Source organism: Pipistrellus hanaki (assembly GCF_964339955.1).
Source record: "Pipistrellus hanaki genome assembly, chromosome: 2".
Classification (NCBI taxonomy): Eukaryota; Metazoa; Chordata; class Mammalia; order Chiroptera; family Vespertilionidae; genus Pipistrellus; species Pipistrellus hanaki.
This window is the reverse complement of record NC_140504.1, coordinates 18,455,859-18,468,218: the sequence shown is the minus strand read 5'-3', so window position 1 is coordinate 18,468,218 and position 12,360 is coordinate 18,455,859. Positions and strand designations below refer to the sequence as shown.

Genomic DNA, 12,360 nt, shown 5'->3' with positions numbered 1-12,360 from the left:
CTGATTCCCACCTTGCTCAAGAGTCAACTGTACTTCAGGAAGAAGAAATTATTCCCAGGTAGAAGGTCTCAGAAATAGGAAGTAATGAAGTGCAAAGAAAGGGAATATTAGTGAGTTAAAATACATATTGACTGTATAAAATAATAATGATGTTTTCAGTGGGAACTACATAAAATAAGTGACATAATTGGAGAAGCAGAAGGAGTTAGTTAATATCTTCTAAAGTTCTTGCATAGTTCAGGAGGAAGTTAGCGATATTGATTAAATTTAGACTTTTATAAGTGAAGTGTGCATGTTAAAATTTCTAAGGCAGTCACAAATTATTAAAAGAATGAATACCTTTCTAGCTAATGGGGAAAATTTAAAATGAGAAAAATAGTAAATCTTGAAGTCAAGGAAGCTGACAAAAGAAGTATAAAATAGGTAAGTCAGCAAGAACAAAATAAGACGTAGAAGCAAATCCATATGTATCAGTAATTATAATAAATCTAAAGGTATCATATATTGTTAGAGTGTAAGAAAAATGAAAATATAGATGTATGTTATTGATAAAAAACGTGTCCAACTATAAGGATACAGAAAGGCTAAAAATAAAATAATAGAGATAAATAGGTGATTAAAAAACGAAAGAAAGCTGGCAATATTGAAAATAGTCTTTAAATGCCCCCCAAAATGTTTTTAGAGACAAGGAGGGTCATATTGGTTAGAAAGTTGCAACTGAGAAATATAAAAAACTTGTATGCATCTAATAATGTGGCCTCAATGTATAGTAAACAAAAACTGACAGCACTACAATGAGAGGCATATATATCCCCAGTGAGATTGTATAATAATATACTTTCTCCATTCTTGATAAAGTGGGAAAAAGATCAGTTACCACATTTGAACACCATGATCAATAAGTTTGAGCTGAGAGACACGTGAAGAGCACTACATCTCAAACTGTAGAACACATTATTTTCAAACACACATAAAAATTTATAAAAAGTAACCTCCAACTATGTCATCAAGCAAGACTTAACAATGATCAAATGACTGGTATGGTACAGACTAGCTCTGTGACCACAATGTATTAAGCCAGAAAGTGACAACTAAAAGAAAACATACTAGGACGTTGGGGTTTAGTGGTAACTCTTGTGAACTTTAAAAAAATGAACAAAGTGCCCTTTTATTTCTTTCCTTTTGTGTACATAGCTGGGAGGGGGCTAGTGATGGAATTAGGCTGTTTGCAGAGCCTTTTAACAACCAGTTCATCAATGCTTAGGAACCTGTGGGAAGTGGGGGAGGGGACTGGTGAGGGCGGAAAGAGGCAAGACCCTTCTGGGCCTGGGCCAGAGTGAGAGGAGCTTTGGCCCCTCCCACCCCTCCCTGCACTGTGTAATTCTCTTAATTTGCCTTAAAATTAGTGGAGAAACGAGAGAAGGGGCAGCTCTCTTTGAAATCTTATCTTCTTAACTGGATTTACAGATGCTCCTTAATTTATTGTACCATGGTGCTCTGTCCAGACATACCCATTGTAAGTTGAAAATATTCCAAGTCGAAAATGCATTTAATATACCTAACCTACTGAGCATCACAGCTTAGCCTAGCCTACCTTAAACATACATGCTCAAAACACTAACAGCTGGGGAACATAATCTAAACCAAAGCCTATTTTAGAGCAAAATGCTGAATAAAGTAATTTATTGAATACGGTACTGAAAGTGAAAGGCAGAATGGTTGTATGGGCATCATCATCATCATTGTAAAATTGCAAAATCATAAACCATCGTAAGCTGGGAACTGTCTGTAGTTTGAATTCTCAACGTTAAGGGGACCTGGATACTGAAGTTCCCAAATGTATTGTGTCAGAGGCTATGATGTTCAGGACTTAATTTTGGGACCTTTTCCCCTGTGCCTTCCTGTTTCTAAGCACTTAATATTTTACATATATTACTGTCAAAGCTTACTAATTATGTCTTTTGTCTTTCAGCAAGGCTTAAAGGGAAGGGAATCAGCACTTCTTCATATAAGTTAAGTGCTGTATTACTAATGGGAATTAACTCTGTGATTTCTCAGGACTATTTTAATTTATAATTAAAGATGAATGGATTGGGGTAGTAGGAGAGGTTGCCTATAATACTTACTAATACAATGTGAATTATTAAGGTTGGAAGCTCTGAGAGACCATCTCATTCACCACCACCTTTTTTGGTTACATAGATAAGGCAGCCGAAGCCCAGGGAGTGAAGGGATTTACTGGACACAGTTTAGTTAGAGGGAGGACTGGCTTCTTGACCTCCAGTGGGGTGTTTTCCCATGGCCCCTGGTACCTGACTACATCCCATGAGCTAGTTGTTCTTTTTTTCCAACAGGGTGAATTTATGCATTATGTTTATGTATGGCTATAGCCTTCTTTCCTCTTGTTAGCAATTTGGAGAACACATGAGCCCTTGAGACAATTTTCGTAGTGTTGTTTGGCTAGAAAACTTGGCCTTGGAATTTTTGAACTTGATCAAGTAGCTTACTTAAACTTCATTGCAAAGAAATCTTCCACTGTTTGATACTAAAAAAACAACCCATTCAGCAACCAACCAACCAACCAAGCAACATTTTGCCCTGATTCTCTCCAATCTGTATACTTCGACAGCTCCTGGCTGGAGGAACAAGTGGAGTGGGGTTGAATGGTGGAGGTGGGAAGAATTAGTCTTATCTATCATGAATAGAGAAACTAGGCTCTTTCCTTAGGGATGCAGACTGCAGGGAGAACACTGTAGGACAGAGAACAGCCCTGGACTGGGGACAGTGGGTTTGCAACCTACTGTTTCCTGTTAGCCTCTTTGAACTCATTGGTCACAGAGTTATTGTAAGGGTCATTAAAAAAATGTAAGATATAAATATTGTATAAAGCACAAATAGTATTATTAAAAAAGAATGTAAAGGCGTGGGATAGTTGATTTAATGGAAGGCGGGTGCAAAAGAGAATGAGTTGTGGTAGTGGTACTCCCAGTAGATAAAGAGGTGCACATAGTAGTCAGCATGTAGAAGATAAATCCCTCTACTTAAAAAAAAAAATACACACACACACACACACACACACCCCTCCCCCAAGTTCTCTTTTAAAGGTTATCCTATTCCCACCCCCATTCGTGTTAGAATTCTGATTCCCATATAGTTTGTCTTTTATGAAGCCATTTAAGTGACTCGAACAGATTTGTAGTCTTTCATGAAAGATGGTTACAGCAGTGATGTGGATTTGTCTCAGGTGTAAGAACAGCTAAGGGAATTCTGAAGATGAAGATAAGATTTCAGGTTTTATTCTGCTTAAATGCCTTCAGAAGGTGTCAGGGAATCCTTTGCTACCAGAACAAAACTTGAATGTAGCAGATCCCCAGGGAAAGCCCAAGTAAATTCAGAGCCATATTTTGCAACTCTCAGAGGACCGGTTAGAACAACTTGCCCAAGGTCTGCCAGTGAGCCAGTTGTTAGATTGAAACCGGAATAGAGAGCTTGTGACTGCCAGGTGGGTTTTCTTTACGCTTGGCTCTGCTGACACATTTCATCAGTTGGGACTCTGGTTGCAAGTGACAGAAAACCCAGCTCAGTGGCGTTTAAACAAAACTAACCAAAATGAAAAAGAAAAATGTATTGGTTTAACTAAAGGGTGCAGTGACAGCTCCAGCTTCAGTGTGATTTCAATTATATCAATAGGACTTAGTCTCTCCATTCCTCTGGGTTGGATCCAGTTTGCCCAGATTTTCCCTTGTAATGACAAGGTGGCTGCCTGGAATCTAGGTTTTGTGACTTCACAACTAGATAGCCTCACAGTTTCAAGTCCAACAAACAGACAAGGAAGTTTCTACAACAGTTGAAACAGAAATCCATATCTGACTCTCAGTGATCTGAAACAGGCCATGTGCACCTCCCCTGTAATGGCTTGAACCATGGCAGTTCCCTGATTTGTCAGGGCCAAGCCACGTGCCCACCTGGGTCAGGATGAAGCTGACACTACCTAAATCTCATGGACAGTAAGTGGAAGAAAGCAACCAGTAGATGGCTGCCACCGTGAGCTTTTTCTTAAGGGCTCTAGATAAATGGGTGTTGGTGTGAAGGATTTCTTTTTCCTTTGTAGAGTTTTAAAAACATCGACACATGTTTTTCACTCAAAATATGTCCAGCTTTTCTTTTCTTTTTTTTGTCATAAAATATGGATATTTTATTCCTGCTCTGGGAAATGAAAAAAGAGAAGGATAGAGAATATATCCTTCCACAAACCATTCTAATTTAGCTGACATTAATGTCACAAGAATTGATAAGTGAGAAAAAGCTAAAGCAAATCTATGTGTGTATAAGTACATACATATTTTTTCAGATCTTAGTCTCATAATTGTTCACATATTTACTCTACTTGTTGTTTATAAACACCCTTGTCATCAAATGCATCTTCACCTCTGCCTCTTCACCAATCATTTAATAATGTTTCGATTATATTTTCTGTTTGTATTTTAATCACTTCCTTGATTGGTCAAATTACACATTAGAAGATGTATGGGATAAATTTGCTTTAAATTATGCTCTATGAATCACAATTACCCATTACATGATTTCTTTCATTATCATTTGGAACTTCACACATCTTGTAATTCTCTACGTAGACTATTTCAGCTTCTAGTGCTGTACATATCTACATCTTCTGGATGGGACTGTCCATGATCCATAAGCTTGGGGTCAGGCATAAACTGTGTAGCACCCGAGGTGAATTCTGATTTTGCCTTCATTTCAGATCTGAGTTCTGTTGGTAAACCCATTGAGTGTTTCGGGTTGTGAGCTGTTTTTGCAGGTGTTTCTATTTCAGCAGAGTTTTCTAGCTTAATTTTTTCTTTAGGTTCAGGAAGTGACTCCTTTTTTTTAAAATATATATTTTTATTGATTTTTTACAGAGAGGAAGGGAGAGAGAGAGAGAGCTAGAAACGTCGATGAGAGAGAAACACCGACCAGCTGCCTCTTGCACACCCCCTACCGGGGATGTGCCCACAACCAACATACATGCCCCTGACCGGAATCGAACCTGGGACCTTTCAGTCCACAGACCTACGCTCTACCACTGAGCTAAACTGGTTTCTGCTGTTGTTTTTTTTGTCCACAGTGATTTAACTGCTTCAAAAATGTTTTGACTTGTAGCATATGCCTTTTTCCCAGCGACCTTTGCAATTATTACGGACTGAACTGGGTAACAAACAGTTGCTCCTAAAGTGGCCAATTCCAATGGACAAGCAATTTTCTTAAATCTAGAACCTTATCTTGCTGAAACTAAGCCTGCTAATCCTGAAACTGTAATCATTCCAACTTTTGGAAGAAAATCTCGTGGTGGATTCTTCAGATAAACATATGCATCTTTTCCAAATTGAACTGTATCCATTATCCATTTTTCACAAATACATAAACACCCTTGCACCAGCCAATGTAACGACCAGTTGTAGTGTGGATGGAGGCAAAGCCCATTTGTAATTTACCAGGCTGCTCTTCAACTTATTTAGATTGAAGAGGTGGTGAAGTATATAAGGGGAGCTGCTCTGGTTTCATTAGCTGCTTTTTGGATTCCTCTTATTTGGCTGCATGCACACTTATAGATGCAAATATCAGCCCTGCAGGCATGATTGTCAGCTTTCGCCTTGCATCCTTACGGCCGCCGCCTTATCTGTGACCCTGTCACGCCCAAGTTTTCTGATGGAGCCGTCCTGCTTTTCTTAGTTAACGGTGTCATCCTAGGATTTAATGTTTTCTTCATTGGTGGTGTCTACTATTGCAGTGTTCTGACTGTCATAGAGTTTGACATTGGCAATTTTAATCATGTACCTGGAACAGGTAAATATGGCAAAAATTAGAAATGTAGAATGATTCTTGAAGTTACTAATCAATTATATAATGAGGTTAGGTGCATTTTAACTTAAAGTTATTTTTTATTAGTTCACTGATGCATGCTTACAAAGCTCCTTTTGTTTCTTGCTGCCTTAGAGTTTTTGGAGTGTGCAATCTTTGAGCAGGGTTGATTACAGTTTCTTTTTCAAGTTATATTTATTCTTTTTTTTAAAAAAATATATTTTATTGATTCTTTACAGAGAGGAAGGGAGAGAGATAGAGAGCTAGAAACATCGATGAGAGAGGAACATCTACCAGCTGCCTCTTGCACACCCCCTACTGGGGATGTGCCCGCAACCAATGTACATGCCCTTGACTGGAATTGAACCTGGGACCTTTCAGTCCGCAGACCGACGCTCTATCCACTGAGCCAAACCGGTACCGGCTCAAGTTACATTTATTCTGTGGAAGTATATTCATTGATACGACTTGAATGTCAACACACTGGTAAGTTGCAAGTGAAAAAAGTAGACCATGAAATAGTAGAATCTGATACCATAGACCTCTTAGTAGGGGTAGTAAGCATTTTGTGAGCCCCAAAGGAAAGTTTAAAAAAAAAATATCCGTTTTTAAACCTCTTTGCTTTTGCCTGGATAGTGATCAAATAATTTCAATTCAAGGTGCATTGGAAGTACATTTCTAATTGTTAAATTGTTATTTTTTGAAGAATTAAATACCCACACAGAAGAGTTTCTTCAAGGGATAGAGGTAATGTACATGATGAGTGGTATTCAGCTTTGGCTGAACTTTGGAATCATCAGTGGAGTTTTAAAATCTGCCAATGCCTGAATCCCACGCCCTGAAGTTCTTCTGATGTAATTGGCCAGGAGTATGGCCTGAGAGTGGGGGTTCGAATGCTACCCAGAGTAATTGATTCTAATGTGTATATAATAGTTGAGTGCATAAGAGAGTTTTAGGTAAATTTGAGGGAGAGAGTCCTGGGGGCATTTCAGGAAGGCAGTGACATTTTACCCAGCCCTCAAAGAAAAGGGCAGTGATTGCAGTGTGAACAAAAAGATCTGGAAGTTGGAAAGCCTAGTCCATGAATCAGTGCTTAACTGTCTCAATATGATAGGCATCTCTGTGGATTGTGTCTCTGTCTTCAAAGAGTTGAAATTCTTACCCTTATTGGATATATCTGATGGTGTTACCTATATTCAGGACCTATTATTCCAAATCTTAGTGTCTTCAAACAACAACAGTTATTATCTTTTACTGTTTCTGTGCATCAGTAATACAGATGGGGCCACAGTGGGGATGGCTTGTCTCTGCTCTTCTGTCTGGGGCCTCATCTGGAAGTCTTGAAAGTTGGATTTAGGTGGGGATTGGTAAGGTATGTACACATATAATACCTTAATTAAAAAATGAGAAAAAAAAAAGAAAAAGAAAGTTGGATTTAGAATCCTTTGCAGTTTATTCACTCACATGTCTAAGGTTAATGATTGTTGGCTGAGGGCCTAGATGGGCTGTCAGCTGGAACACTCCTACCTAGGCTTTCTTTCAACATGGTGGCTAGGTTCCCAAGCATCCTGAGAGACACAGGGAGCCAGTCAGAAGCTGTATCCTTTTTGTGACCTAGTCCTGAAAGACTCATAGCATCACTTCCATCTGATTTTGTTAGAAATGAACCACTGAGTCCAGCCCATGGGCCAAGGAAGGCAAATTAGATTCTTCTACGGTTGAAGGGGAGAAACGTACAAGACTTTGTAGGACATATTTAAAAACCACCACATCACAGGGCACTTTAGTTCCACCTAGCCCGTCATGGCTAGAACCTTGGGTTTGCAATCTGAAATAAGATTTCAAGTTCCATTGCTACCTTTTCCTAGTAGCATGGGTGAATGAATCATTTACTCTAATATAATCCTTCTCTCCTTCTTTCATCCAGTTAAAAGGAAGCCTAATGGGAGTCAGGTATGTGCATGTGTTTTGATAACCTTATACAAATGCACAGTACCTTTTCATCTTCCAATAACCTTCTTCCTTGGACTGAGAATGAAGAGAGAGTGCAAAATATAGAATAGAATATGAGGGAAGGAAAAATGATCATGGATATAGACAGGGTCCTCTTTAATTCCATGTAACTTAAAATATTTTCAATGTAAATCATAAAGACACTCTCTGTAGGAAACAGTTACTACTGATATTATGGAAAATTATTTCCAATCCTTGGAAAAAGTTCTTATTAAAATATAACCCTGGCTAGTGTGGTTTAGTTGGTTGAAGCGTTGCCCCATGTACCGAAAGCTTGCAGGTTTAATTCCCAATCAGGGCACATGCTTAGGTTGTGGGTTTGATCCCTGGTTGGGTGCATACAGGAGGCAGCTGATTGATGGTTTACTCTCACATCAATGTTTCTCTCTCCCTCTCCCCCTCTTCTCTTCCTCTCTCTCTTCCTACCTCCCTCCCTCCTTTATGCTCTCCCCCTCCATCTCTTTCTGGAATCAATGAACATATCCTCATGTGAGGATTACATATATACATGTATGTATGTATATATACTAGAGGCCTGATGCATGAAATTCGTGCAAGAGTAGGCCTTCCTTCCCCCCCCCCCCCCCCCCCGGGTGCCGGCACCAGCTTCACCCAGAAGGACGTCCGATCTAATTAGCATATTATGCTTTTATTATTATAGATATACATAGGAAATGAATTGGAATGATATACACACACACTAAACAAAATTGGTCATTCTAGGATAAGGACATTAAATGAGAGCAGAGGGGACTTTCAATTAAAAAGAATTTAGGCCGAAACTGGTTTGGCTCAGTGGATAGAGCGTTGGTCTGCAGACTGAAAGGTCCCAGGTTCGATTCCAGTCAAGGGCTTGTACATTGGTTGCGGGCACATCCCCAGTAGGGGGCGTGCAGGAGGCAGCTGGTCGATGTTTCTCTCTCATTGACGTTTCTAGCTCTCTATCCCTTTCCCTTCCTCTCTGTGTAAAATCAATAAAATATATTTTAAAAAATTTAAAAAAATAAAAAGAATTTAAGCATTGCTTATATTCCTAAAATTCTTTTTTAAAGAAGAGATCTCTGTAGTATGCAGTATTGGGTGGAGAGAGGAGAGGGCAGGTAGAGAGGTTGTCTTCACAATCTGCCCTTTTCTGTCATGTTTTGCAGTAGGACCCGTAGGAGATTTTATCTTGGAGTGCTGGGACTCATTTTCAGCCTGAGGGTGCAGGAGGCAGACAGACTTAGCCAGGAGGGGAGGAGGCTAGAAGAACCTGGAGCCAGAGAAAAGGTAGGAGAGGTCGGAGTCCGTGAGATCAGATCACCTTTGGGAAGGGTTAAGAATGAGCCTTAGGGAGCCAGGGATAAAGCTCTGGTCAAAGCAGTTAGGAACTTGCACCGGCTGTCCCACAAATGAACAGACAAAGCTCTGATCATTTATTTACTTTTTTCACCAAGGGGCTGACTTCATCCTGGCGCACCTTGACAGAACGCCAGATTGTTTTAATAGGACAGATGACAAATTGTTTCCCACCTGTGGGCTTTCCTCCGTGCCGGCCTTGCCTGGGTTTCTTCTGTGACCAGAAAAAAAGGAGTTGGAATTCTGAAAAGTTGCTTTAGCCAAATCCTGGGAACAAAGGGGGATTGTTCTGGGTTATGCACATCAGCGTGTGGAGGAGTGTAAGCCATCAGTTCGGATCTGTGCTTTTCAAGTCCTTGCTCTACTTAGCATTGTGTTTCTCTGTCTGCGGAGGGGCGAGCCCTGCGGAGGAGTAGGCAGGCTTCTTGGTCACTACCCTGGAGGCCTGTGCCCGATTCCAGTTGCACCAGTAAGTTCAGCCTGAGTAGAGCCAGGTCCTACTGGCCCTACAGGGACACCTGTGAAGAATCCAAAAGAGGGAGGCGGACACCGCCACTGTGTTTGGCTTCCCCAGGGCTACATGGATGTTGCTTGCTATAATTTCTAAGATCTTCATGGGTCACGTTGTCCCCCAGAGGGAGGGACAGTCACACTTCCGTGAGTCACCTCCCATCCCTGCCACTGTAATATCCTGAAAAGTTACCAGCATCGGCAGGTTAGGGTCCTGGCAGAATATGGCCGAGGCCTGGAGCAAATAAACCAGTCCTGAAACTTGTTCCCAGTTAGGTTTATTTTCCCTGTAGACAGCAGCTAGATGGTAAATGATATTCTACCCCCTGGGAGGACTCTGGGACATTTCTCAGGGCCTGGGGTGTTCCTGGGAGAAGTTGTATGTACGATGTATTGCCCCCTAATGCGGGGTCACTGTTCTGTTGCCAGTGTGAGCATGTGGCTGTCATTTTCTTCATTTCTGTCTCATTCTCTTTCCCCGGACAGGGCAATCCGGTTTTGATGCTGAGCCAGAACTCCTCCGACGATGAGTTACTGGAACTCGGAGAGAAGGAACTGTGTGCAGTACCGCAGGCATTTTCTGGTGGACAACAGCGTGTTTCACGGTGAGCTGCCCCGGGTGTTTGTGTGGGTGGCTTTTTGCTGTGTCTCTGACAGCACTTTTCTGACAGCCTCTGGGCGCAAGGTGGCATAATTGTTGGGTTGAACCAAGAGCTTGAGTGAACTTGTTTATGGATAATTACCCAGGAGCCCCATTGGGCCCCTTCCCCGCAGTTGTAAGTGTGTCCCACCTCGGCAACCATGTGTGCTATCCCTCTCTGCTTTACAGGTTCGTTTATGTCGCTGCCTTTTCTTTCTTTCTTTTTTCTTCTTCTTCTTTTAAATATATTTTTATGATTCCAGAAAGGATGGGAGAGGGAGAAAGCGATAGAAACATCCATGATGAGAGACAATCATGATTGGCTGCCTCCTGCATGCCCCCTACTGGGGATCGAGCCCACCACCTGGGCATGTGCCTTTGACCAAAATCGAACCTGGGATCCTTCAGTCCACAGGCTGACGCTCTATCCACTGAGCAAGACCAGCTAAGTCTGTGCCCCTGTCAGTGCTTTTCTCTTCTACTACATGGTCAGTTCCAGAAATACCCCTTTCAGATGTTTGAAACTTGTGGGTCATCAATCAGGGCTTATTACCAGCTGGGTGCGTGCCTTCAATCAGGCCACGTGTAAAACCAGAACAGAGCAGTTCACAGCATTTAACCAGCGCTATTGGGGTGTATCGCCACAGCCATAAATCACAGAGGAACAGGGATTAGTCATTTGCCTGACGCACAAAGACCGATTACCTTTACCCGGCTGGCTTGTTTACATTGTGGTGTACCGTCAGGGATAAGCTCGGTCAATCCTGCCATCAGGATACCCCGGGGTGACATTTATTTAAGAGGCAAGGATTTATGTGTTTCCAGAGTTTTTGGCGTAATCTCCACAAAAGCCTGTGGGATTGTAGCAGAAAAAGAGATTTCACAGGCAGTGGAGTACTTGGACAGAATCCTATAATCTCCTCTGCCTTCCGCTTTCTAAGCTTGGTTTTTTCTTCTCCAATTTGGTGACGGACAGTGTTTTTATTACTTTAAAACGTGTAAGAGAAGAAACTCTATTAAAGCACTTAGGAGTGTACAAGATGTTTTTCCACCCACATTCTTTGAACCACCTCACTATAGGACTTTCCTAGGTAGGTGATGATTTTATTTTCTAGGTCAAGAAAGGGGAGCAGAGATGAGATGACCAGCCCAGGTTGAGCTAATCATTAGCAAGGGCAGAACTGAAATGCTGGCCCCCACCTTTCCAGGCCAGCTCTTGGCCTCTTGGCCTTGCAGGGGTGAAGGAAGGGCCCTTAGCACAGGACACCTGGGAATCGTGACTTAACCTGGGGTGCTGAGTCCTGTCTTATTTTTCTGTGACCCTCATGGAAGGGCCTTATTCATTGCTTCATCACTCAGACAGTGTTTGCTGTGTGATATTTTCTCTCAGAGCTTTTTTTTATTTAAAATTTTTATTGTTGAAAGTATTACATATGTCCCCTTTATTTCTCTCCCTTTGACCCCTTCTAGCTTGCCCCACACCCTGCCCCAGACCTCCACCACTCCATTGTCTGTGTTCAGGGGTTATGCATACATGCATACAAGTTCTTTAGTTGATCTCTCCCTCCCCCCTCACCTTTCCTCTGAGATTCAACAGTCTGTTCCCATGTTTCTGTGTCTCTGGATCTATTTTGTTCAACAATTTATTTTGTTCATTAGGTTCCCCATATGGGTGAGACCATGTGATTCTTGTCTTTCTCAGACTGACTTGTTTCGCTTAGCATAATACTCTCCAGGTTAGAACTTTGTATTAAAAACATTGTACATATGGCAATAGGAGAAACACACGTGTTTGAAAAACTAGCTTTATACTGTGCCAGTTTTGAAGACGTTCAGATTTTCATGCCTTCATATATTATTTTTAGGACGCCTTTGTCCAGAGATCTCAGGTTTATAATGATTTTAAAACAATTTCCTATGTATGCTTATAGTTGTATAACTACTGAGTATATTACTATATTGCAGATATTTATGCTGAGGGCTTGATGATCATTGTTGTG

General features: G+C 41.2%; 1 long non-coding RNA gene and 1 pseudogene across 2 annotated transcripts in view; one reads left to right on the top strand and one right to left on the bottom strand.

Moving 5' to 3' along the window:
* Nucleotides 1-12,360, top strand: part of LOC311617530 — a 537,075-nt gene that overhangs the window by 203,070 nt on the left and 321,645 nt on the right. The window lies entirely within an intron of this gene.
* On the bottom strand, nucleotides 4,365-10,523 carry LOC311617348 (MICOS complex subunit MIC27-like; annotated as a pseudogene). Its single transcript has 4 exons — nucleotides 10,044-10,523; nucleotides 9,296-9,424; nucleotides 5,085-5,658; nucleotides 4,365-4,887 (listed from the first exon to the last, which is right to left on the bottom strand). The product of its transcript is annotated as an MICOS complex subunit MIC27-like (transcript).